Source organism: Geotrypetes seraphini, chromosome 10 (genome assembly GCF_902459505.1).
Source record: "Geotrypetes seraphini chromosome 10, aGeoSer1.1, whole genome shotgun sequence".
Lineage (NCBI taxonomy): Eukaryota > Metazoa > Chordata > Amphibia > Gymnophiona > Dermophiidae > Geotrypetes > Geotrypetes seraphini.
The window spans coordinates 8,768,110-8,793,540 of record NC_047093.1 but is presented as its reverse complement, the minus strand read 5'-3'; the positions used below and the strand labels follow the sequence as shown (position 1 = coordinate 8,793,540).

Here is a 25,431-nt window from a genome sequence, read left to right as displayed (position 1 = left end):
AGAATTTTTGGTATGAATGTTTCCAGGTATGCAAACCATGTCATTAGACTCTGTACCTTCAGGTATTCCCAAGATTCTTAGATTATTTCGACGTGAGCGCAAGTTCGCGTTCCAGCACAGGAATTTTTTTAAGTTGAAGTTGCATGTCTTTAATGGCCGATTGTTTATCCTCGACTGACTGCAATCTTTGTTGGAATTGAGTAACATCCTCTCTTAAGTCGGCGATTTCAGATTTTATTTCTGTAACATCTGTCCCCATAGTCGTAATCAGGGATCGTAAAGCCCGAAGCTCCGCCATTATAGCCTGAGGACTGTCGTCCACGCTGGTGTCTTCCGCTGATTTTTTCGGAGACGGTGGGTCAGGTTTATGACGTTTCCCTACTTTCCCTATCAAGAAACTTCTTATATTGGCATGATTTCAGGGAGGGATAGTTAAATAAAGTTTTTCTACGAGTGCTTGTGTTGGAACAGTTCAGGAGGAACTGGGAGGCGAGGTAGACTGTTTTATAACTAATGCAGGCAAATTTAAAAAGAATTCTAGATTCTAGGCAACCAGTGGAGTTTTTGGTAATATGGGGGAATATGTTCCCATTTTTTTTAACCAAAGATCAAATGAATTGCGGTATTCTGGATTAGTCTTAATTTTTTTATAAGCCCCCAAGTAAATGATATTACAGTAATCCAAAGTACTCAGTATAGATGTTTGCACCAGTAAATGGAAAGATAATTCATCAAAGAATTTTTTGATGGTGCAAAGCTTCCATAAGATCGATATATATTTCTTTTTTCTTTTCTTTTTTTTTTGTTTCCCTCTACTTGGGCCCATTTACTCGATGCATTTGCCTCATAGAAGTGAAAAGTGTCAAGAAAAGTGTGGAATAATTTGTAAGTTTCATGGCTCCACATCATCCTCTTCTTGGCTGGGCTGAGAACTTTTCGTATTGTGATGTCATAATACCTCATTCCACCAATGCCTAAGAGCAACCTCATCAGTGATGTCACAATGGCTTGGTTTCCCTCTAGTTTGGCCCGTTACTAGATGCATTTGCCTCATAGAAGCGAAAAGTATCCAGAAAAGTGTGGAATAACTTGCAAGTTTCATGGCTCCACATTTTTCTCTTCTTGGCTGGGCTGAGAACTTTTCAGCAACCCCTTGTAACAGTGCCCCTAACTTTAGGAAAGCCCCAATCTGCCCATCCTCCTTCCCTGGCCACGCCTATTTTTGATATCCGTGCACCAGAATTTGTGCACATCACTTTATAGAATATGTTTAGAAAATTGTGCACATAAAATTGTGCACTGACTCAGAAATGATGGAGGAAATCAAACAAGAATGCAAGACAGGCAATGTAATTATATTGGGAGACTTCAATTTCCCAGGGATAGACTGGAAACTAGCAACCTCCAACTGCGGCAAGGAGGCCAAGTTCCTGGAGATGCTAGGGGATTGCTTCCTGGAACAAATGGTAAAAGAGCCGACAAGAGGCAACGCCACCTTGGACTTGGTCCTAAATGGCCTCACGGGACCGATAACAGAAGTGGAAGTCGTGGTTCCACTGGGAACGAGTGATCACAATGTAATCAACTTTAAACTTGACATCGGGAAAGGGAAACATGCCAAAACCTTAACCACCACCTTAAACTTTAAAAAGGGTAAATACGATCGCATGAGGGCCATGGTAGAAAAACGACTAGAGAAGATGGTGGACAAACTTGAAACGGTAGATCAGGCATGGTCCCTACTGAAAAATACTATCACAGAAGCACAAGATCTCTACATTCCGAGGATTTCCAAAGATCGGAGAACAAAGAGCAAAAGAGAACCGGCATGGCTTACCATACAGGTGAAGGAAGCCATAAAAGAAAAGAAGGACTCTTTCAAAAAATGGAAATGCATAAAGACAACCGAAGCCTGGAACAAACATAAAGATGATCAGAAGAAATGTCACAAGGCGGTGAGGGATGCCAAACAGGAATATGAGGAAAAAATAGCCCAGGAGGCCAAAAACTTCAAGCCCTTCTTTAGATACGTGAAAGGGAAAAAACCTGCAAGAGAGGCAGTGGGACCCCTGGATGACCAGGGAAGAAAAGGGTACATCAAGGAAGATAAACAAATCGCAGACAAACTAAATTCCTTCTTTGCGTCCGTCTTTACGAAGGAGGACACCTCAACAATACCTGAAGCAGAGAAAGTGTTTCCAGGAGAAATAGAGAACAGCCTCACCACAGTTGAAGTGGACTTAGACCAGATATACTATCAGATCGACAAACTTAAAAGTGACAAATCCCCTGGACCGGATGGAATTCACCCGAGAGTCTTAAAGGAATTGAAGGTTGAAATCGGAGAGTTATTGCACAAACTTGCAAACCTGACAATCAGAACTGGACAGATACCGGACGACTGGAGGATAGCGAACGTCACGCCAATTTTCAAAAAAGGATCGAGAGGGGAACCGGGCACCTATAGGCCTGTGAGTCTTACGTCGGTCCCCGGCAAGATGGTCGAAGCACTGATCAAGGATAGCATAGTCCGGCACTTGGACGCACACGACTTGATGAAACCCAGTCAACATGGATTCAGGAAAGGGAAATCATGTTTGACGAATTTACTCCAATTTTTTGAGACCGTAAACGAGCAAATTGATAGTGGGAAGCCTGTGGACATAATATACTTGGACTTCCAGAAAGCGTTCGACAAAGTTCCACACGAAAGACTTCTCAGGAAACTACAAAGCCATGGCATAGAGGGAGATATACAAAGATGGATAGGCAAATGGCTGGAAAACCGAAAGCAGAGAGTGGGCATAAATGGGAAGTTCTCCGACTGGGAGAAAGTGACTAGTGGTGTACCCCAGGGCTCGGTACTTGGGCCGATCCTTTTTAATATTTATATCAATGACCTGGAGGAAGGAACATCCAGTGAGATCATCAAGTTTGCAGACGATACAAAACTATGCCGGGCAATCAGATCGCAGGAGGATAGAGAGAAACTCCAGAGCGACTTGTGTCGGTTAGAAACATGGGCGGAGAAATGGCAGATGAAGTTCAATGTGGAGAAATGCAAGGTAATGCATTTAGGCAATAAAAATAAGGAATACGAGTATACAATGTCAGGTGCAACTCTGGGGAAGAGTGAACAAGAAAGGGACCTGGGTGTACTGATAGATAGGACCCTGAAGCCGTCGGCACAATGCGCGGCAGCGGCAAAGAAGGCAAATAGAATGTTGGGCATGATAAAGAAAGGAATCTCGAGTAGATCGGAGAAAGTTATAATGCCGCTTTATAGGGCAATGGTCAGACCACACTTGGAATACTGCATCCAACATTGGTCTCCCTACCTAAAGAAGGATATAAAACTGCTGGAGAGGGTGCAGAGACGAGCAACAAAACTGGTGAAGGGTATGGAGAGACTGGAATATGAGGATAGACTTATAACACTAGGATTGTTCTCCCTTGAGAAAAGGAGAATGCGTGGGGATATGATCGAGACCTTCAAAATACTGAAAGGAATCGACAAAATAGAGCAGAGAAGATTATTTACACTGTCCAATTTGACACGGACTAGAGGACATGTAATGAAGCTAAGGGGGGACAGGTTCAGGACTAATGTCAGGAAGTTCTGCTTCACTCAGAGAGTGGTTGACACCTGGAATGCCCTCCCAGAGGAGATTATTGCGGAATCGACCGTCCTAGGCTTCAAGAGCAAACTAGATGCATATCTCCTTAAGAGAGGCATATAAAGATATGGTGGACTATAAATTACGCCAGGTGTACACCTGGCGGGGCCTCCGCGTGTGCGGATCGCCGGACTTGATGGACCGAAGGTCTGATCCGGAGATGGCAGTTCTTATGTTCTTATGTTCTTATGTTCTAAATTCTAATTAGTGATGATTAACACTAATAATTGCTTATGGCACATTATTAGAAACAAACGCAATCTCAGAATGACGCTGCAATAAACAGGAATCTCTGTTTTTAACAATGTGCCAGGCGGCAGGAACCTCGTGATACTTACCGCAAGTAACCTCATTTTTTTGCTTGATTTTATGTCATTTGGTGCCATCTACTGGGATACTTTTTACACCCCTGAGGAAGGCCTCTGTGGCCAAAACAGGGACCATGTTGGGGTTCAGTATATGTTTTCTTACAAAGGACTTTACATGCCTGCCACGTTTTGTTTTATTTATTTATATACGTGTATAATTTTAACTGAAATTTGACACTTTAAATAAACGTATTTGTCCACACCGTGGTTTGACCTGTGTCCCTTCCCCATTTCCCGTGGGGTTGTGTTTTTTCCTTTGTATTTATGGTGCAGAAATAGGTATTCATATCCCACCTTTCTGTGGTACAATCAAAGCGGTTTTACATTTATTAAATGCAGGTACTTTCCCTAGTGGACTCACAATCTAACTACTGGCAAGACTAAAGGTAAACAAGGCCATGGGACCGGACAATTTACACCCAAGAGTGCTCAGAGAATTGAGAGATGTTCTGGCGGAACCGTTGGCAGTGCTCTTCAATCTCTCACTAAGTACGGGGATAGTTCCGTTGGACTGGAAAACAGCCAACGTCGTTCCTCTGCATAAAAAGGGTTGCAAGGCAGAGGCTGCGAACTATAGACCGGTAAGCCTCACCTCAATAGTGTGTAAACTCATGGAAACACTAATTAAGTATAAATTAGATACGATCCTGAACGAGGGAAATCTCCGGGATCCCAGCCAACATGGATTCACCAAGGGTAGGTCATGTCAGTCCAATCTAATCAGCTTCTTTGACTGGGTAACAAGAAGACTGGACTCAAGAGAGTCCTTGGACGTCGTGTACCTGGACTTCAGCAAAGCGTTTGACAGCGTCCCACACCGCAGGCTGCTGAACAAGATGAAATCGATGGGATTAGGAGAGACTCTAACTGCATGGGTTAAAGATTGGCTTAGTGGCAGACTTCAGAGGGTGGTGGTTAACGGTACCCTCTCTAAAATGTCGGAGGTGACTAGCGGAGTGCCACAGGGTTCAGTCCTGGGCCCACTCCTCTTCAACATATTCATTGGGGATCTGACTCAAGGGCTTCAAGGCAAGGTAACCTTATTCGCTGATGACGCCAAACTATGCAATATAGTAAACGGCTATAATCTACCGGATGCTATGGAGCAAGACCTGCATACTTTAGAAAGTTGGTCCTTGATCTGGCAGCTGGGCTTCAACGCCAAGAAATGTAAGGTCATGCATCTCGGTAACGGAAATCCTTGCAGAACTTACACCCTGAATGGAGAAACTTTAGCCAGGACTACGGCAGAACGAGACTTAGGAGTAATCATCAGTGCTGACATGGAAGCAGCCACTCAAGTGGAGAAGGCTTCATCTAAAGCACGGCAGATGATAGGTTGTATCAAGAGAAGCTTCGTCAACAGGAAACCTGAAGTCATAATGCCATTGTACAGAGCCATGGTGAGACCTCATCTGGAATACTGTGTGCAATTCTGGAGGCCACACTACCGTAAGGATGTGCTCAGAATTGAATCGGTTCAGCGGATGGCCACCAGGATGGTCTCGGGGCTAAAGGGTCTCCCGTACGAAGAAAGACTGAGCAAATTGCAGCTCTACACTCTCGAAGAGCTTAGGGAAAGGGGAGACATGATTGAGACATTTAAATACATCACAGGACGGGTCGAGGTGGAAGATGATGTCTTTCTTCTCAAGGGACCCTCGACCACAAGAGGACATCCGCTCAAACTCAGGGGAGGGAAGTTTCGTGGAGACGCCAGGAAGTACTTCTTCACGGAGAGAGTGATTGAGCGTTGGAACAAGCTTCCAGTGCAGGTGGTCGAGGCACGCAGCATCCCAGACTTCAAGAACAAATGGGATACCTATGTGGGATCCCTACGAGGGTCATGCCAAGGGATAGGGTCACTAGGGTATGGACTTGAATGAGCAGGTCAGTAGAGTGACAGTACAATTACAATTATACAATTATACTTTAGGGGGTCAGTAGACTTAAGAGGGTGGGTAAATAGTGTGGGCAGACTTGATGGGCTGTAGCCCTTATCTGCCATCATCTTTCTATGTTTCTATGTTTCTATACCTGGGGCAACGGAGGGTCAAGTGACTTGCCCAGAGACACAAGAAACTGCAGTGAGAAATGAACCTGTGTATCTCTACTATGGCTTGTAGTTCAATAACATATATAAACGTGAAAGCTAGACAGTGAAGATGCAAAGCAAGAACAACATTAATGCCTTCAAATTATGGTGTTGGAGAAGACCATGGACTGCTGAAGAACAAGTCAATCAGAACTGGAGGAGATCAAAACTAAGCTTTTCTTAGTCACTCAAATGACAAAACTTTGACTTTCATGCTTCAGACACATCGAGCAAAGAGAAAAGTCATTAGAGAAAGAGATCGAGCTTGACAAAGTCGAAGGTCAACGCAAAAAAGGAAGAGCAGTAATGTGATTTATTGATACAATAACAATGGCTAGGGTGGCCACTCTATCAATGATTAGCCACTGGACTCAAGACCAAACAATTGAGAGCAACTTTCCAGAGGGTCACAGTGAGTTGACACTGACTCAAATGCACTGAGATTATGGGAATTCACAACTGATCGATAGCTGGAATCTGACTCTGTGATGTTAAAACATTTTTCACTATTAATCATAATCTTCTCTAATGTTCTTTACTGATAACATAAGAATTGCCCTACAGGTCCCAAGTACCAGGCAGAAACCCAAAGAGTAGCAACATTCCAGAGCTGAGACTGTGATGTCATAATGCCTCATTCCACCAGTGCCTATGAGCCAACCTCAGCAGTGATGTCACAATGGCTTGACTATCCCATACTTGGCTCACATTAGGATTGCTATAGTGGGGCAGACCAAAAGTCCATCAAGCCCAGTATCCTGTTTCCATTAGCGACCAACCCAGGTCCCAAGTACCCAGCGAGATCCCAAGTAATAAAACAGATTTTATGCTGCGTATCCTAGGAATAAGCAGTGGATTTCCCCAAGCCATCGCAATAATAGGAAATGATCAAAACCTTTTTTAAACCCTGCTAAGCTAACTGATTTCACCACATTCTCCGGCAGCGAATTCCAGAGTTTAATTACATGTTATATATAAGAAATATTTTCTCCAGTTTGTTTTAAATCTACTACTTAGTGGCTTCATCGCATTTCCCCTAGTCCTAGCATTTTTGGAACGAGCGAACAAGCGATTCACATCTACCCTTTCCACTCCACTCATTATTTTATTGACCTCTATCATATCACCCCTGAGCCGTCTCTTCTCCAAGCTGAAGAGCCCTGGCCACTTTAGCCTCTCCTCATAGGGAAGTCGACCCATCCCTTTTATCATTTTTATCGCCCTTCTCTGTACCTTTTCTAATTCCGCTATATCTTTTTTGAGATACGACAGCCAGAATTGCACACAGTATTTGAGGTGCGGCCGTACCATAGAGCAATATAAGGACTTTATAACATGTGGAGCCATGAAACATACAAGTTATTCCACACTTTTCTTGACACTTTGTTTCAATTATATGAAATTAAACGAAAATTATGGAATAGCTTGTAAGTTTCCTGGCTCCACATCATTCTCTTCTTGGTTGGGCTGAGAATTTTTCAGCAGCCCCTCGTATTGTGATGTCATAATGCCTCATTCCGCCAATGCCTAAGAGCCAACCTCATCGGTGATGTCACAATGGCTTGGTTTCCCTCTACTTGGGCCCTTTACTAGATGCATTTGCCTCATAGAAGCGAAAAGTATCCAGAAAAGTGTGGAATAACTTGCAAGTTTCATGGCTCCACATCATTCTCTTCTTGGTTGGGCTGAGAACTTTTCGTATTGTGATGTCATAATGCCTCATTCCACCAATGCCTAAGAGCCAACCTCATCGGTGATGTCACAATGGCTTGGTTTCCCTCTACTTGGGCCCTTTACTAGATGCATTTGCCTCATAGAAGCGAAAAGTATCCAGAAAAGTGTGGAATAACTTGCAAGTTTCTTGACTCCACATCATTCTCTTCTTGGTTGGGCTGAGAACTTTTTGTATTGTGATGTCATAATACCTCATTCCACCAATGCCTAAGAGCCAACCTCATTGGTGATGTCACAATGGCTTGGTTTCCCTCTACTTGGGCCCATTTACTCAATGCATTTGCCTCATAGAAGCGAAAAGTATCCAGAAAAGTGTGGAATAAGTAAGTTTCCTGGCTCCACATCATTCTCTTCTTGGCTGGGCTGAGAACTTTTCGTATTGTGATGTCATAATACCTCATTCCACCAATGCCTAAGAGCCAACCTCATCGGTGATGTCACAATGGCTTGGTTTCCCTCTAGTTTGGCCTGTTACTAGATGCATTTGCCTCATAGAAGCGAAATGTATCCAGAAAAGTGTGGAATAACTTGTAAGTTTCATGGCTCCACATCATTCTCTTCTTGGCTGGGCTGAGAACTTTTCAGCAACCCCTCGTAACAGTGCCCCTAACTTTAGGAAAGCCCCAATCTGCCCATCCTCCTCCCCTGGCCACGCCCACTTTTGATATCCGTGCACCAGAATTTACACACACTTTATAGAATATGCTTTAAAAATTGTGCACATAAATTCTAATTAGTGATGATTAACACTAATAATTGCTTATTAAACAGCAATTATCAGCACTGATTGATTTGTTATCCAATTCATCTGCAACGTGTACATATTTGGTCACAATAAATAGAATCCAGGGGTATGTGTGTAAGTGTGGAGCCCCCCCCCCCCCATAACCCATGTGTCCTTGCACATGCCTAAGGCAAACGTATGCACCATGAAACGTCCATGTGCATTTTCACTCTAGTCACGCTTTATAAAATGATTCCCTACATGTTGATCACGGGGAATTTAAAACTTCAAGTCATCTACAGGTAGTAAGTGTGATGTTAGATTGTTATCTTTAGGATTAAGACTGAATCTGTGGCCCAAAGAATTAATGAGCATTCAGAGGTTTCAAGTGTTACCCAAAACAAAAGCAGCGACAGAGAGTCTCCTTGAAATCTTCCTCACTGGATCTGGATGGTAGGCGTGACAATCTGAATGTGTTTGTCACATTTTCATTGTAAACTCAATTGCTCACTCGACCCGGGATTTATTTTGTACCTTTCAAGACTTTTTATTATCTCGAAGTTCAGGACACTGTCAAAGGCTTTCTTATAATCAAACAAAAAAGCAAAGCCGTGGATCCGATGCTCTTGATGTAAAAGTCTTCGCAATAAAAACAATGGAATTAAAGTCTTCACAGACGAAACGATGCAAACCAATGAAACACAGCAACGAATGTGGTCTGGACCCGACACGGTCCGTGTTTCGGTTACTAATAACCTTCTTCTGGTTCACAGTTTCTCGTATGTTTTGTGGCATATTCAAAAGTTGTGTACAATTGGATAAGATCGCAGAAGAAGGCTATTGTTTATCGAAACACGGACCGTGTCGGGTCCAGACCACACTCGTGGATTAACCCATTGGTTTGCATCGTGAAGCCTTTTATTGAACGGCATTGTTTTTATTGTATCGGTTCCACAGCGTTGCTTTTTCTTTGGTCTCTTATAATCAATCCGTGCTATGAGAGATTTCTGCTTTTCTTACATCTGACCATGATGGCTTTATTTAGCATTAACTGGTCTTTGGTGCCATAAGCTCCCTTTGTTTTGCTTTTTCATGATGTTATTGGAATCTATATTTATTTATTTCAAAAATGTCTAACCTGCCTAGACCTACGCGGTTGACAAAAATGCAAACGATCATCATACAAATAAGTAAACAAACATATCTGAGACATCTTCAATCAAAATACAAGGTCAGTCAAGAGAATGCCTCCACAAACAAAGTTATTTTCAATAGTTTCTTGAATTTTTGAATATAGAAGCATGATGGTAGATAAAGACCAAATGGCCCAACCGCAGCATCCACTATCTCCTCCTCTCCCTATTGGCTAAGGCTCTTAACATTTGCATCTCCTCTTCCTATAGGCCAAGGCTCTTTACACCTGCATTGTGAGGTCATAGAGCTTTATGGTTATAGAAACATGATGGCAGATAAAGGCCAAATGGCCCATCTGCAGCATCCACTATCTCCTCCTCTCCCTATTGGCTAAGGCTCTTAACATTTGCATCTCCTCTCCCTATTGGCTAAGGCTCTTTACACCTGCATTGTGATGTCATAGAACTTTCTGATTATAGAAGCATGATGGCAGATAAAGGCCAAATGGCCCATCCGCAGCATTCACTATCTCCTCCTCTCCCTATTGGCTAAGGCTCTTAACATTTGCATCTCCTCTTCCTATAGGCCAAGGCTCTTTACACCTGCATTGTGATGTCATAGAGCTTTATGGTTATAGAAACATAGAAACATGATGGCAGATAAAGGCCAAATGGCCCATCTGCAGCATCCACTATCTCCTCCTCTCCCTATTGGCTAAGGCTCTTAACATTTGCATCTCCTCTCCTTATTGGCTAAGGCTCTTTACACCTGCATTGTGATGTCATAGAACTTTCTGATTATAGAAGCATGATGGCAGATAAAGGCCAAATGGCCCATCCGCAGCATTCACTATCTCCTCCTCTCCCTATTCGCTAAGGCTCTTAACATTTGCATCTCCTCTTCCTATAGGCCAAGGCTCTTTACACCTGCATTGTGAGGTCATAGAGCTTTATGGTTACAGAAACATAGAAACATGATGGCAGATAAAGGCCAAATGGCCCATCCGCAGCATCCACTATCTCTTTCTCTCTCCGAGAGATCCCACGTGCCTATCCCAGGCCCTTTTGAATTCAGATACAGTCTCTGTCTCCACCACCCTTTCTGGGAGACTGTTCCACATATCTACCATCTTTTCTGTAAAAAAGCAACCTCAGCTGTCTTGTTCTATTAGCATCTATCGCAATGAACAACTTGTGGACTATAGGTAGATATGTTATGGTCTGTAGTTTTTTTAGGAACATTCTTTGGATCTATCTTTGGAAGGAGAAATGTTCTTCCTGTTCCTAGAAAACTGCAAAAATTAATTGACCAGAAAACCACAAAGATTACTAACAGGAAGGACATTTCTCCTGCTTTTAACCTTTATGGTTTCTTAATCAATTCATTTTTGCAGTTTACCAGTTTTTGATGGAGAGAGATTAACTCAATGACGAAGAATACATGATCTCCAAGCAAAAGATAACAAGGCAAATCAAACCAGAAGAGAAGGTCTTGCCTGCAGCTATCATAGGCCAGGGCAAAACGATGTGTCTTGAGTCCTGGCTTCACCCCATTGCGTAGAGGGACTCGTAGCCTTGCTTTGCAAAGGGAATGCAATGGGGAAACCGGAACAGTGACTCACTGGACCGGATCAGATCAACCCTACTGGGCAGATCTGGATTCAGTTGGCAACGCCAGTCTTAAGCATGGATTTAAAGGATAATTCAACATGAATGACAGTAGGAAGAGTGTTCCAGTTAGCTAAAGCAATAGAAAAAAAAAAAGGCACAGTGAATCTGATAGATGCAGCCAAGTGCAGGATGAGGGAGGGACTGAGAGGCCTTTGAGCCTGGGCTAATCCTCCTAAGAGCTGCTGTGTAAACTTACCTTCCCTGCAACCAGCCACAAGCCCTGCCTTAAAATAAACAATGGCATCTGCGTCAATGAATGTAGTGGATGTGCTGTGAAAACTCTGAAATCCAAATTAACAGAGCCCATAAATGAAGACACCGTGACAGGGAAATGACAGGAAAAAAAACCCACTTCATGTGTTTTCTATAGTTAATTTACTTGTCTTTCTAATTCTGAGATCAAGGTGAGTTACACATTTGGGTCCCTGTTCCAGAGGGCTTACAATCTTGGTTGTACCTGAAGCAATGGGGGATGAAGTGACTTGCCCAGAGTCACCAGGAGCACCAGTGGGATTTGAACTCTTGCCTCCCTCATTTTCAGTCCACCGCATTAACCATTAGGTCCCTCCCACCAGGTCCGTGCCGTGTACATTAGCCACTATTGGAAATGGGAAACTTAGCTTGATGGCCTTTGGTCAGAGCCAGTAGGACATTCTTCTGTGATCAGGTTATGCTCCAGTTCTATGAATTGTTCTATCAATAAAAGTTTGTGAATCTGAAAAAGGAAGTTGAAGAGAAACAGAGATAAAGTAAGAACAGAGGGAAGGACAGAAAGAGGGAGAGAGAATTGGAGAAGGAGAAAGCCATCATAATAGACTTCAAAGTTTAAGTGGGTCACCAATAGGGAATGAACCTGGGAGTAACCTGCTGAGGAAGGTTGTTCATTGGTACTGGTGTTCTCCATGCACGAGGAGGTTAAAGCAGCCACACAAAGGTGATGATGTCGCTTGATGGCATAGCCATACTGGGTCAGAGCAATGGTCCATCTAGCGCCATCTTCTGCTTCCAACGGTGGCCAATCCAGGTCACAAGTACCTGGCAAAAACAGAAAGCGTAGCAGCATTCCAGAACTGGTATTGTGACATCATAATGCCTCATTCCACCAATGCCTAAGAGCCAGCCTCATCGATGATGTCACAATGACTTGACTGTCCTATAATAGCTATACTGGGTCAGACCAAAAGTCCATCTAGCCCAGTCTCCTGTTCCCAACAGTGACCAATCCAGGTGACAAGTACTTGGCAGACTCCCAAATGATAGCAATTAGCAACATTTTTTATTTTTTTTTACATTTCTCAACTAAATAGAAAAAATACATCATGCAGAATAAATAAGTCATAATAAAGCAAGAAAAATAAAAATAGACAAGTGTAATCTAATCTAATCATTTACCGTCCTTTTTTTATTAATTTTACTTCGATGTATTTTAAACAATCTTTCCCTCCCTTTTCATGTACGTTAATCTGAATTTGTCCAGTATTTTTAATATTTGATAAAATATTGCTTTTATTTACCTATTTTAATTGTTTCTTTTTTTTTTTTTCTTTATTTATAAATTTAATGATTACAATATCAAAAGATATCAAGGATAAAGGTTTCTTACACCAAATTTTCACAATATTTATACAACACAAGCATTCCTTTTCAAGCCCACAAATAGTGGGGAGACATGCAACTTTCCAGCTAACAAAAATACGGAAAACAAAGAATTGGTTCTTGATTCATAATGAATCTTAACCATTCAATTACTATTGGGAATCACATCCACCAATTTCTCAGTAATGAATCATTAAAACAATAGGAAAACTCATTTCTGTTCTCAAGCTATTAGAAATTGTTGCAGTTGAATAGGATCCCAAAATACATATTCAATGTCTTGTGATTTAACAAGACATTTGCATGGAAATTTTAGATAAAAAGATGCCTCAAGAGCTAGAACTCTTGTTCTTAATTTCAAAAATCCTTTCCTTCTTAATTGCGTAGCTCTTGAGACATCAGGAAAAATTCTTACCAAATCTCCACAAAATTTTGTCAACCTATTTTTAAAGTAAAGTTTCATTATTAGCATTTTATCTATGTTATTACCATGGTGGACCTATTCTGAATAACATCCTGAGTATCTTCCAAAAACTCTGTCAGGTTTATTTCACTTGTTACCAGATGGTCCACCTCCCGGTCGGATTGTATTTTCTTTTGCGGAATATAATAACAATTATTGATTGGGAAAATTCTCCGGATTGGGTAATCCCAGTATTTGATAGACGGTATATCAAAAATAAAGAAACTTGAAACTTGATTCGGTTTACAGGCCATATATCAAAAATACTATTAGTTAAGATTAGACAGATATTACAAGGGTTAAAAAGTAGAATATACTTAGTTACTGTTCATCGGCTGGTCATCTTGAATAACTATTGCGTAAACAGCCAAGTTTTAAAATTTTTTAAAAATTGATGTAGCTGACCTAACAGCCTTAAAGAATCTGGGAGTCTATTAGAAATTTCCCCCAATTTAAATGCCCTAGATTTACTAAGCTTCCCGGCCCATTTAAGTCCTTTAGAGCAGTGTTCTTCGACTGGTCCACAGGGCCAGCACATGCATCAGGCCCAAAAGAGTGCTCTTCAACCGCCGGTCCACGGTGCGATCGATGCGGCGTTATCTTCGAGCCAGCTCCCTCTTCCTCACTGATGCAGTGCACAAAGCCACGGGCCGTGGCTCCTACGCACATCCTGCTCCTGAACCGGAACCCTTCTCTCCAACATTGCAACGTCAGAAGGAAAGCTCCAAGATGAGGCATGAGACGCTCAAGAAGCCGCTGCCCACAGCTTTGTGCACTGCATCAGTGAGGAAGAGGGAGCCGGCCTGAAGATAACACCAGGGGCAGCATAAAATGGCCAGGCGGGAGCAGGCCAGAAGGTAAGGCATAGCATGGAGGGACAGAGACAACAAAGGTAGGGGGGAATGATTTTATTTTTGAATTTTGTGATTGAATTATGTCCATTTTGAGAATTTACATCTGCTGTCAGTGTACTTTGTGTAGTTTAATTTTGTGGTTAACCATTATGTGTTGTTAATAAGATTATATTGTGTATCTATGAAAAATGAATGGAAAAAATAGTGTTACAATTAGTACTATTATGGGGGCGGGGTCTGGGGTGGAGATAGGGTAGAGAAGGGCGGGATTTGGCCCACGACGTAGCCCAGTGTTCTTCAACCGCCGGTCCAAGAACTGATGCCGATCCACAAAATAATTCTTTTATTTCTGCTGGTCCATAGGTGTAAAAAGGTTGAAGAACACTGCTTTAGAGGATGGAAATGATAACTTATAGATTGTTGTAATCCTTGAGTGTCAGGATCTACTATAATAGCATACCAACAAAGAGGGATTGAAGGATCGAATATTCCAGAGAGGAATTTAAAAACAACACATGCACACTTGAACTGTATTCTATGACAAACTGGAAGCCGTTGAAGCTTTCTCAACAATGGGGATACATGATCATATTTTCTCTTTCCAAAAATAAGTTTAGCCGCTGTATTCTGTATCAACTGGAGTCGATCTAAACTACCCTGTTTAATACCCAAATAATCCAACTGAGCAAGCACGGTGGACTGTACCAATAATGAGTGATGTTCCTGGTAGAATCGTAACCTAACTTTTCTCAGCATACGCAAACTGAAAAAAAACATTTCTTTGCCAAAGAGTTTATCTGGTCATTAAAAGTAAGGGAAGAATACAGAATAATACCCAAGACTCTAGAGGTGAAATCAGGTTGTAATGAGATACCTGACTTCAATACCACATTGACAGGAAAGATTTCTAGTCTAGGCCCAATCCAAAGCAATTTGGTTTTTGAGGCATTCAATATCATTTGGATGGAATTCGCCCACCTCTGGAGCTTGGAGATGCAGTAACCAGATCGGTAAGATCGTGCTTAACTTCCAATAGGATGAAAATATCATCCGCATAGGTAAATATGGTCTCTACAGACGAAAGGCAAAATTTTTTTTTATGAGGTCATATAGATGTTAAACAGAATAGGTGACAAAGGGGAACCCTGTGGTAACCCACATTTGGGTGTCCATGAAGATGAGACCTCACCCTCTAAACATACCTCATAGGAACTTCATGAAAGAAATTTGTAAATAACACAAAATTACATTATTCTTCAGTAAATAAAGTTGATGTCTACATCAACTAGACATAGGAAAACCCACACTCCATTCACACACCCTCCTATCAAAGAAGTCAAACAGAACAAACTATATGATGGCCTCCTAGCCACACAAGCAGCAAAACTTGACAACCAAATCTCCAACCTACTACTTATGACCCCAGACTACAAACATTCAGAAAAGAAATAAAGACTCTACTTTTCAAGAAATTCCTGCAAACGACTTAATACCACTAGCTCCTTCCCACTCACAATACCACTTCCCAATACCTTCCCAATTCCCCAAAGCAGCCTCATCCACTCTTTATCTCCTCTAGAAATTACCAGATATCTTCTTTTTGTAATACGTTTTTTGTAATTCTTTTGTAATCTGTCTTGAACCGCAGGGCAATGGCAGAATAGAAATCTCTAATGTAATGAAATGTAATAAATCTCCCATAAAGCTAGTCACAGAGAGAAGGATATGCAATTCTAATCCACCCAGAGCATGGAGTGGCTTAGGAGTTAGAGCAGTGATTCCCAAGCCTGTCCCTTGACAGTCCTCTTCATCCACTTATACTACTTCACCTCTCCATTTCTCACCATGACAGAGGACAAGAATTTTAAAAAAACAAAGTGTCCTCAATACATCTGTGGCACACACCAAATGTTGTATCCACTGCTTGGAGCCACAGCATGATATCATGGCCTGTTCAAAATACAGCTGCATGTCTCTGCATGCCCAGAGAAGCAGGAGCCATATTTTAAAAGAACTGGCTTACCATGTCGATGGCACCAGATCTAAACTCCAAAATATCCCTACGATGACTGCACAGGCTGCTGTCTGCTCCAACACTCGCCACTAAAACACTGAAGTTGTGATGGGGGGCTCTCTGACCATCATGCCAGCAACATACCGAGCCCCTTCGTTCTACGACCCAAGGTCTCCTGGTAGTCCCTTCTTTAAAAGTGATTGGCACTAGACGACATGATATATTTTCAATAGTAGCCCCCCAAGTCTGGAATTCTCTACCCCAATATATAAGAGATGAAAAAGACATTAGCCGTTTTAAAAATAATTTAAAAACCTTCTTGTTTAAAGATGCTTTTACCCTCTGAATGGAATATTTACAGTGCAGTAGACTTTTTATCAAAAATAAAAAAGATACCCCTCCTGATGTTTTTTTCCCTTTATTGTTTCCTTCTTTTCAAAATTATTAATTTTGTAACTTTATCCCTTCACTCCTTTCGCATTCAGTTTTGTCTGTTGATCTGTTCGTCTAACCCCTTTTCTGAGTAGTTATTTTTTTAATTTATATGTTGTATGCATATCTTGTATTTTAATGTAATTCGCTTAGTAAATTTTGTATAAGCGATTCATCAAATTTCTAATAAACTTGAAACTTGATTTCTAATAAAACTTGTACACTCTCTAGACAAGGACATTTATTTATTTTAAAAATATCTATCCCTCCTACAACTTAGGCAGGTCACAAAAACACCCATAATAAAATTAAAACCAACAAAATCAATAAGAAAACACTTCCACATAACATCTACCACACAGATATAATTTGCTGTTGACATTCTCCTCACCCAAGAGAAACATCATGGTTCTACCACCTCTCTCCAGCAAGTATTGTTTGCTCCAACGCTGCATGCCCTCCTTGCACTGTACAACCCTCCATCACTGTCTCTCATGCTGACATAGCCAGGCACCACGACTACAATTGCGCAGAAAATCCTGTGTGCGACACTTCCCAGTACAAAGAAAGAGGTGAAGACAGAGGTTCGAGCCCCACCTCTAAACTTGACTGACTCCACCTCTGCCTAGCACAGATCCCGTAACAGTCAGGACACGGTGCTGACGGGTGTCTAAATCTAATCTAATCTAAATCTTAGATTTATATACCAGATCATCCCTAAAGATATAGGGCTCGACTCGATTTATAATAAAAATATGTTTACAAAGATATGTTGATTTTAAGATAGATCATTAGGAATTATATTCTGAAAAAACATTGTAGTTTTTAAAATTTTATGGAAAACCTGAAAGGAAAAACATGATCATATCTGAACAGGAAGGTTATTCCATAGCGCAGTCAACAGAAGAAAAAGACCAAGCAATTTTGCTGATTGATCAAGAACCTCTGACCGAAGGAAAAGATAACTTGTGTATATGAGTAGTTCTACAACCCAAAATGTTTGAAGAGCTTAAGGATAAGGGCATCAGAGAGTCAAACAATCCATGAATAATTTTATAAACAAGCACATTTAAACTGAACTCTGTAACGAAACGGGAGCCAGTGTCAATTCTTAAACAATAGAGTAACGTGCTCAAATTTTGACTTTCCAAAAATTAGTTGTGCCGCAGGGTTCAGTATTAATTGTAACCTTTTCTGATTTCCTTTACTTAAACCAACCTAGAGAGAATTGCAATAGTCTATCTGAGCTAAAATAACTGACTGGACCAATACTGCAAAATGGTGTTGGTAAAATAAAGGGCGGACATTTTTCAATGTTCGTAAACTAAAAAAACATTTCTCAATCAGATTATTTACCTGATGACGGGAAGAAAGAGAAGAATCTAAAACGATTCCCAATACTCTAGAAGAGAATTCTATTGGTAGAACTTCACCCGTATTAAGTGTAACTTTGCTTGGAATATTTACAAATTTGAGACCAAACCAAAGCAATCCACTCAGAACAGCCATCTTGGACACAGCTCCCAGTGCAGGATATGGGACCATCACACCAGGCATTGATGCTATGACCTTGGCCTTACACCGGCAAAGTGCTGGTGTCCTGGGTGGGTGGCGGGAAGGACTATAGTTGAAATTTGTATAGTATCCTTCATGTATGAATTTCTAGACCCATTGATGTTGTCCCATTCAGTGTGGAAAAATCAGAGACATTCTCCTACTTCCTACTCCTATTACTTCAACCCAGAAGTAGCTGGTTTCTATCTTGAGGTACCTAACAGGAGTGCCAAGGTTATTGTTAGTGTGGATGATATTGCTTTTGACTTTAGCAGTAGTGCTTTGGGGACGTGTAGGAGTGAGGTTTCCTAGACGTAAAGGACTTGGGTTGGCCACTGTGGAACTACGATAATGGGCTAGAAGGGAATTTGGTCTGACCGAGTAGGGCTATTCTTAAGTACCAAAAGACAGGGTCTGGAGTATGATGTTGACTGCCTTTTTCTTTTTTGAACATCATTTTTATTAAAGAGACCACAAGACAAACAAGCATGGGTCCAAAATGACACAGTAAAATTGCAAACACTGGCAAGCAGTACAAAGGCACAACAGTCAGCAACAGAATTGCAAGATATTCCAACCTTGTCTCCAAAGAAATTACCTTCAGTACACAGGGTGTTTGCCAGACTATTGTGCTTTATACACTCTCCCAATTCATGCAAGAGAGGCGTGAGGAAGTTCCTGTCTTCGCTGGAGAGGATAGCAACTGTGTTTTGTGTCTTTTCCAGGACCACATAGACACACTGAAGAAGCTGAAACTGGTGGGCTGAGATTCTTGCTGTCCAAAAACCTCTTTTGCTTACAGAGTCTATTTGTTGGTCTCTACTTGATGGAGCATTGGAGTGTGTGTGAGATCTCTTTGCTCTTTTTAGAGCAGACTCAACCACAGCCGACTGATGGGGCAGCTGTACTTTGTTATGACCAGGAGCTGAAGTGAGCAAACTGGTTAGAGGGATCAGATGTCCAAAGGGATCTTATGATTTGGAATGGGAGCAACCACCAGTGGTGTGTCTACATGTTTCATGTTCTCATTCCTGGGATTAACCTAGGAGATGGCAAGAATATTTGTGGCCTTCTGGAGTAATTTTGGTCAGAAAGAATCTCTGGAGGTAAGTCCTGTTGTAGGGTCTCAGGTGAAGGATCATATGGAAGTCATGATGAGATGGTTTCTTGAGGACCTATAGGTGAGAAAGGTTGGTCAGAGGAAGTGTGTGCAGGTGAAAATTGGTCAATGTTGTCCTTTTAAGGAGAATCCTCAGAGGAGATGGAAAACAGTGGTCCAGGTGTGGGAGGTGAGAGAGGCAGTGAAGGGTCATCCTAGAAGGGGGACCTGTCCTCTGAATGGTGCTGATTTTGTGGCAATGCAAGTTCCTTGTTCTGATTTGGCTTTTTTAGCCCTCCTATCTCTCCTGCAGTTAAAGCATTTGGCACATTTTGCTTATGACTTGAACCCTGACTATGGAACAGACTTTCAAATGTGTCACTAAACTGCTCACAGTCGCTTTTGATGCCCGTGACAAGGAAGAAAAGAGGGGTAAAGACTGAAAGAGTCAAGGAAAATGAAAGGGCAGTAGCAAAAAAAAAAAAAAAAAAAAAAAGTTATGGCAGCAAGATAGAACAATTCAAAGGGAAATTGTGATACTGTCTGGAAAGTGTTCCAGAAGTGACAACATAGCTCACTGTCTGTGTTGTTTTTCCTGGGGAGATTTTGCCTTGTAAACTCAATTTTGTTTCCAGCCTCAAAGAAAAGCAGAAGCCCAAAGAGTACTTTCAGTAAATAATTACAATGTAGGTTCAATAAAACTTGATACGCTGCCAGATTTAGCAGTTTACATTAGATTAACTCGTATAATAAAATAATTCAAGTGAAAATAGAATACCATATACTTTGAATAGGAAAGACCTACTACGGTGTTTCCCCGAAAATAAGACAGTGTCTTATATTAATTTTGGAGTAATAAAAACACATTAGGGCTTATTTTGGGGGAATGTCTTATTTTCTTCATGTTCAACAATCTCTCCCTTCCTCTCCTCCACCCCAATTCTTCCTCTTTTCTTTATCTCCTCCCCCCCCCCCATGCGCAGCATCTTTCTATCCCTCCCTCCCATCCCCCTGTGCAGCAGAACCCCACTGACCCTCTCACCAGGAGCCTGACAAACCTCCGCTCCAATGCCTCCAAAAACAGCAGCAATGGCAGTGCTCTGAACAGGTTGCTTGGTGGCCTTCCCCGCTGGGGCCTTCCCTGTTCATGTCATCAGTGATGCAGCAGAGGGAAAACCCCGGCGGGGAAGGCTGCATTCAGAGCACTGCCGCCACTGCTGATTTAGGAGGCCTTGGAGTGGAGTTATGGCAGGTCTCACCAGGATGGTGGTTGCTGAATTGACGAGTCCGATTTTTTCACCGAATCGGGCAGCACTAGCGTCAGGGATGGAGTCGTGGGCTTCGGGGGTCAGTCTTAACTAGGGCTTATTTTGGGTGTAGGGCTTATATTAGGAGTATCTTTAAAAATCATGCTAGGGCTTATTTTCAGGGAAACAGGATGCATACATTCATTTAAAAAAAATATATTATTATTACAAATTGCAGAGAAGAATTTAAAATTAATGCTTCTGCATGTTGGGGGGGGGGATGAGTTATTCTCTTGAACTGACAATTAGTTCCTCTTTTCAGCCCCATTGTAATGCATTCATCTCCTGCATGTCATAGCTCCCCTCCCCCCTCCTTATAAGGGAGGCAGGCAAGCCTAGGCTTGTGGCTCAGCTCACTCCTAGTGGCTCTCTGTAATCCCCCAACCCAGCACACTGACCACTGGAGAGGCCCTGGGGCAGCTCACAGGGTCAGGCACAGTGTTTCTCCGAAAATAAAAACATAGTAACATAGTAGATGACAGCAGATAAAGACCCAAATGGTCCATCCAGTCTGCCCAACTTGATTCAATTTAAATTTTTTAAATTTTTTTCTTCTTAGCTATTTCTGGGCAAGAATCCAAAGCTTTACCCGGTACTGTGCTTGGGTTCCAACTGCCGAAATCTCTGTTAAGACTTACTCCAGCCCATCTACACCCTCCCAGCCATTGAAGTCCTCCCCTGCCCATCCTCCTCCAAACGGCCATGCACAGACACAGACCGTACAAGTCTGCCCAGTACTGGCCTTAGTTCAATATTTAATCTTATTTTCTGATTCTAGATCCTCTGTGTTCATCCCTCGCTTCTTTGAACTCAGTCACAGTTTTACTCTCCACCACCTCTCTCGGGAGCGCATTCCAGGCATCCACCACCCTCTCCGTAAAGTAGAATTTCCTAACATTGCCCCTGAATCTACCACCCCTCAACCTCAAATTATGTCCTCTGGTTTTACCATTTTCCTTTCTCTGGAAAAGATTTTGTTCTATGTTAATACCCTTCAAGTATTTGAACGTTTGAATAAGACCTAGTTAGATCACATTTGAAGCCCCTCCAGAATGTCCCCACGCTCCCCATCCCCCGCGCAGCATCTTTCCCTCCCATCCAAACTCCACCGACCCACCCACCGCGAGACCGACATAGCTTCCTCCAAACAGTAGCGTTGGCAGCTTTTTAAACAGGCTACTTCATGGTCTTCTTCTGCCGGGTTCTACCCTCTGCTGCATCACTGATGATGTCATCAGCGAAGCGGCACTGAGAAGGCCTCAGCCGGAGAAGGCCACGAAGCAGCCTGTTTAAAATGCTGCCGACGCTGCTGTTTGGCGGGAGGTAAGTCAGTTTTACGGTGGGAAGGTCGGCGTGGTTCTACTGAGCAGGGGGGATTGGAGGGAGGGAGGGATAGAAAGATGCTGCTCAAGGGTTCTGCTTCACAGGGGGGATGGGAGGGAGGGAAAGAAAGATGCTGCAGAGGGAAGGCACAAGGGGATGAGTGAGAGGGGGAGGAAAGATGTGGGGGAGAGAAAGGAAAGAGGATTGGGGTGGAGGAGAGAGATGATCATTGTACATGAAAAAAATAAGACAGCCCCCGAAAATAAGCCCTAGTGCGTTTTTTGGACCCAAAATTAATATAAGACATTGTCTTATTTTCGGGGAAACACAGTTTGTAGCAACACAGACATGGGATGGGCCTTGGAATGGGGATAGTTAAAACCTTGAACATATTTTGCAAAGAAATTCTGTCAGCACAAGGGATGGCAACTATGTTAACATCCAGATAATTCCCTCCAGCTCAGTCTGGAGCTAAAAGGTGCTGAGACGACGGAGTGCAAGGGGAAATCCTGCTAGGCAAGGAGCTCGGGTCTGATTCCAGGTCCAGGTTTTCCACTAGGGTTAGTGCAGAAGCAGCACTCACAGCCCCTAGTGGCCAGACTAAGGAGCTGTGTAGGGAAAGAGACTGCCCGCTTTTGATTGCAAAGGTCCAAAGAAGATTCAACCCCCCCCCCAAAAAAAAAAGTAAAAGACCGTGATGGGAGAAATCAGTTGTATGCTAGAAAGATAAAGTTCATCATCAACTTCTTTAAGCCTGAGGAAAAGGGTGTCGGCTCCCAAAGGTTTTAAGTTAGTTCCATGAAAATTCACTAATCTGCTGCCTTTTATATCTACTGGAGAGAGAGAAAGAGTTTGGGTTTAGTTGTTGATCTTCGTTTCTGGGCATTCACAGGACGCCAGAGAGCACAGTTTGAACCCGGACACTTCTTGGAGTTAGTTTAGACTTGCGTTTTCTCTGGTCTAATACCGTCAGCCTAGCAGAACTGGGAATTTATGGCCCAGGTGAGAGAAGCTTTTCCCTTAGGAGCAGCTCCTGTGGCATGGGAATGTTTCCGAGAGTGAAAGGAGGTGATCTGTGTGTTGGCAATCCCAGGCAGCTCAGCCTCTCCGGGGAGGGGGGAGGGGGAAGGGCTGCCTCTGGTCTCTCTAATAGCAGGTGATGACAGGAGGAGGCTCCACCTCTGGGAGGGGAGGGGAAGGGAAGGGAAGGGGTTTGCAGAGCACAGATTCCTAGCACGGCTCCAGCTCCACAAAGGCTCGGTCTCTGCTGGCTGATCTAGTCCTGGGAGCCCGTCCAGCAGGTAAGCGAGTCGTGGTAGTCCGGGCTTAGCAGTGGGGGAAAAATACTTTTCTCTCTTGTAGCTTTTTCGATTTCTCTTCTATAGAAGAGGGACGTTTTCTTTTCATGTAAATTGGAACAAGCACCTTTTGTTGTTCCAAAGTAAATCCGTGTTGCCTTCTCTGGTTCCTGGCCAGCAAACTCATTCAGAGGCTTTCTCGGTTTTAGGGAGGCTCGAACTCTTGAAAGAATGGAAATAGCTCAATAGAGCTCAGAAAGTCTGTTTCTAACGTGCATTGCATGCCTTGGTGGGGCTTGCTGGGATTTGTACAGCGCTGCGTGCATGTGGGAGCGCTATAGGAATCAGAAGCACTAGCTTTTGTCTAACATTTTGCATTCTCTTTGCCTGCCTTGCATCTTTGGGATTAAAAAAATGCTACATACATTTGAAGAAAATGGCTTAAGCTCCTAAAATGTATTAAATGAAGGGCTGGAGAATGTAGAAGACGAGGAAAAGCCAAAATAGAGAGGGGGAGGACTCGATTGGCCACTAAAAGGGGGGTGCAATATGTTCCCTGTAATTCTACTAATGTATACCCAACTTCTAGGGATATAGATCCGAATATATAATAATAGAACTAATCACCTTCCACTATCACAGCTCTTAATGATTTAAATTATTCAATAAATAAATAAACAGACAACTGTGAAATTGTGTAAAGTGCTCAGACCCTACAACAGGGGTAGGGAACTCCGGTCCTGGAGAGCCGTATTCCAGTTGGGTTTTCCCCAATGAATATGCATTGAAAACAGTGCATGTAAATAGATCTCATGCATATTCATTGGGGAAATCCTGAAAACCCGACTGGAATACGGTTCTCCAGGACCGGAGTTCCCTACCCCTGCCCTACAACCATAGTTTGTTCAGTGTTGTCACTCAACTGTGGTTGCCAATGGGCCCATCATCACTATCTTAATTATACTATACATGAGGCTGTATTTGGATATGTACATCTTTTCTTTTCTTTTTGGTACATCGCATACTACTTATGTAAATCAAGAAAAATAAATCCAGTCCAATCTTAGCCGCCTGCAAGGGTCAGGAATAGCATCAAAAACTTTATATGGAATCTTATTTTCTGAAACTCTCTTTCTAGTAGAAAATATTGCCCCTTGACTGAACTATGACATTCTGGGTACATGATTTGCTTTTTAGAGAATCTGGAGAGGTTCCAGAGCTCTGCAGGCGCATCCCCCCCCCACCCACAGAAAGGGCACCTCTAAATCCAAACGAAAGGCTGCCGTGAAATCCCTCAAGATAAGAGCTGCCAATCTCTGGGCCCAAGTCCTGAAAACCCTTTTCACACAAGAACTGTCTCAACCCTCCAGACGATGGTACCATAAGAGAACTCCTAGGAAGAGAATAAATACACCCCTTTCTCTGTAATCTCTTCTCTGCTGATCTTTTTAATGGCTGCGAGTAGTGTATGAAAAGGGGCCCAAAAACAACTACTGGGTAAAACACTGGGATCTCCTTTGAAAATAGGTGTGGGAACTGAGTGCTTCCAAATTTTAAAAAAGGGACTCTGGTGGTTTTGATATCTTAAGAGTTTATTGTTTTATTTTAATCTTAATTGTATTTCTGACGATTTGTAATTTTCTACTGATTGTCCGGTACTTCTTACTATAAACCACCTCAAACTTTGATGGCTAGCCAGTATATAAGAATAAATTATTATTATTGGACCAGCATAAAACTAAAGCAAAGATTTTTCTTTTAGTCCATGTGCTTTTGAAACCCCGCAGGTCTAAAGAAGAAGAAATTTCTAGGGATGAGCTCTCCAGTCTGACCCTTGTTCAGAGCCTTTTGGGAATGTAGGGGGTGATAGGAGCAATCCGAGCCCAGATCTCGCACAGAAAAAAAGTCCCTCTAGGGAAAACGATGCTTTATTTAAATGAAATCTGCTACTGGGCTCTTTCCTTAATTATACACAAGTTACACACTTCTCTGGCTAAATAATCTGCCTGAACTGTTTATAGAACTGGGTAGTTGTTGTTCTCTAAAAAGCCCTGCCTGCCTCTAACCTGCATATTCGGGAACTTGCAAA

The 25,431-nt window shown here is 42.4% G+C and overlaps 1 protein-coding gene across 2 annotated transcripts in view; it reads left to right on the top strand.

Moving 5' to 3' along the window:
* GPRC5C (G protein-coupled receptor class C group 5 member C) overlaps positions 1 to 25,431 on the top strand; it is a 65,823-nt gene that overhangs the window by 16,166 nt on the left and 24,226 nt on the right. Inside the window, exon 1 of one of the 2 annotated variants that reach the window (XM_033960942.1) lies at positions 23,232 to 23,345. The exons of the other annotated variant lie outside the window; for it this stretch is intronic. The gene's annotated coding sequence lies outside the window, so the exon portion shown is untranslated. Of the gene's footprint in view, positions 1 to 23,231; positions 23,346 to 25,431 lie in introns of those variants that run through there. 2 annotated transcript variants of the gene reach the window in all.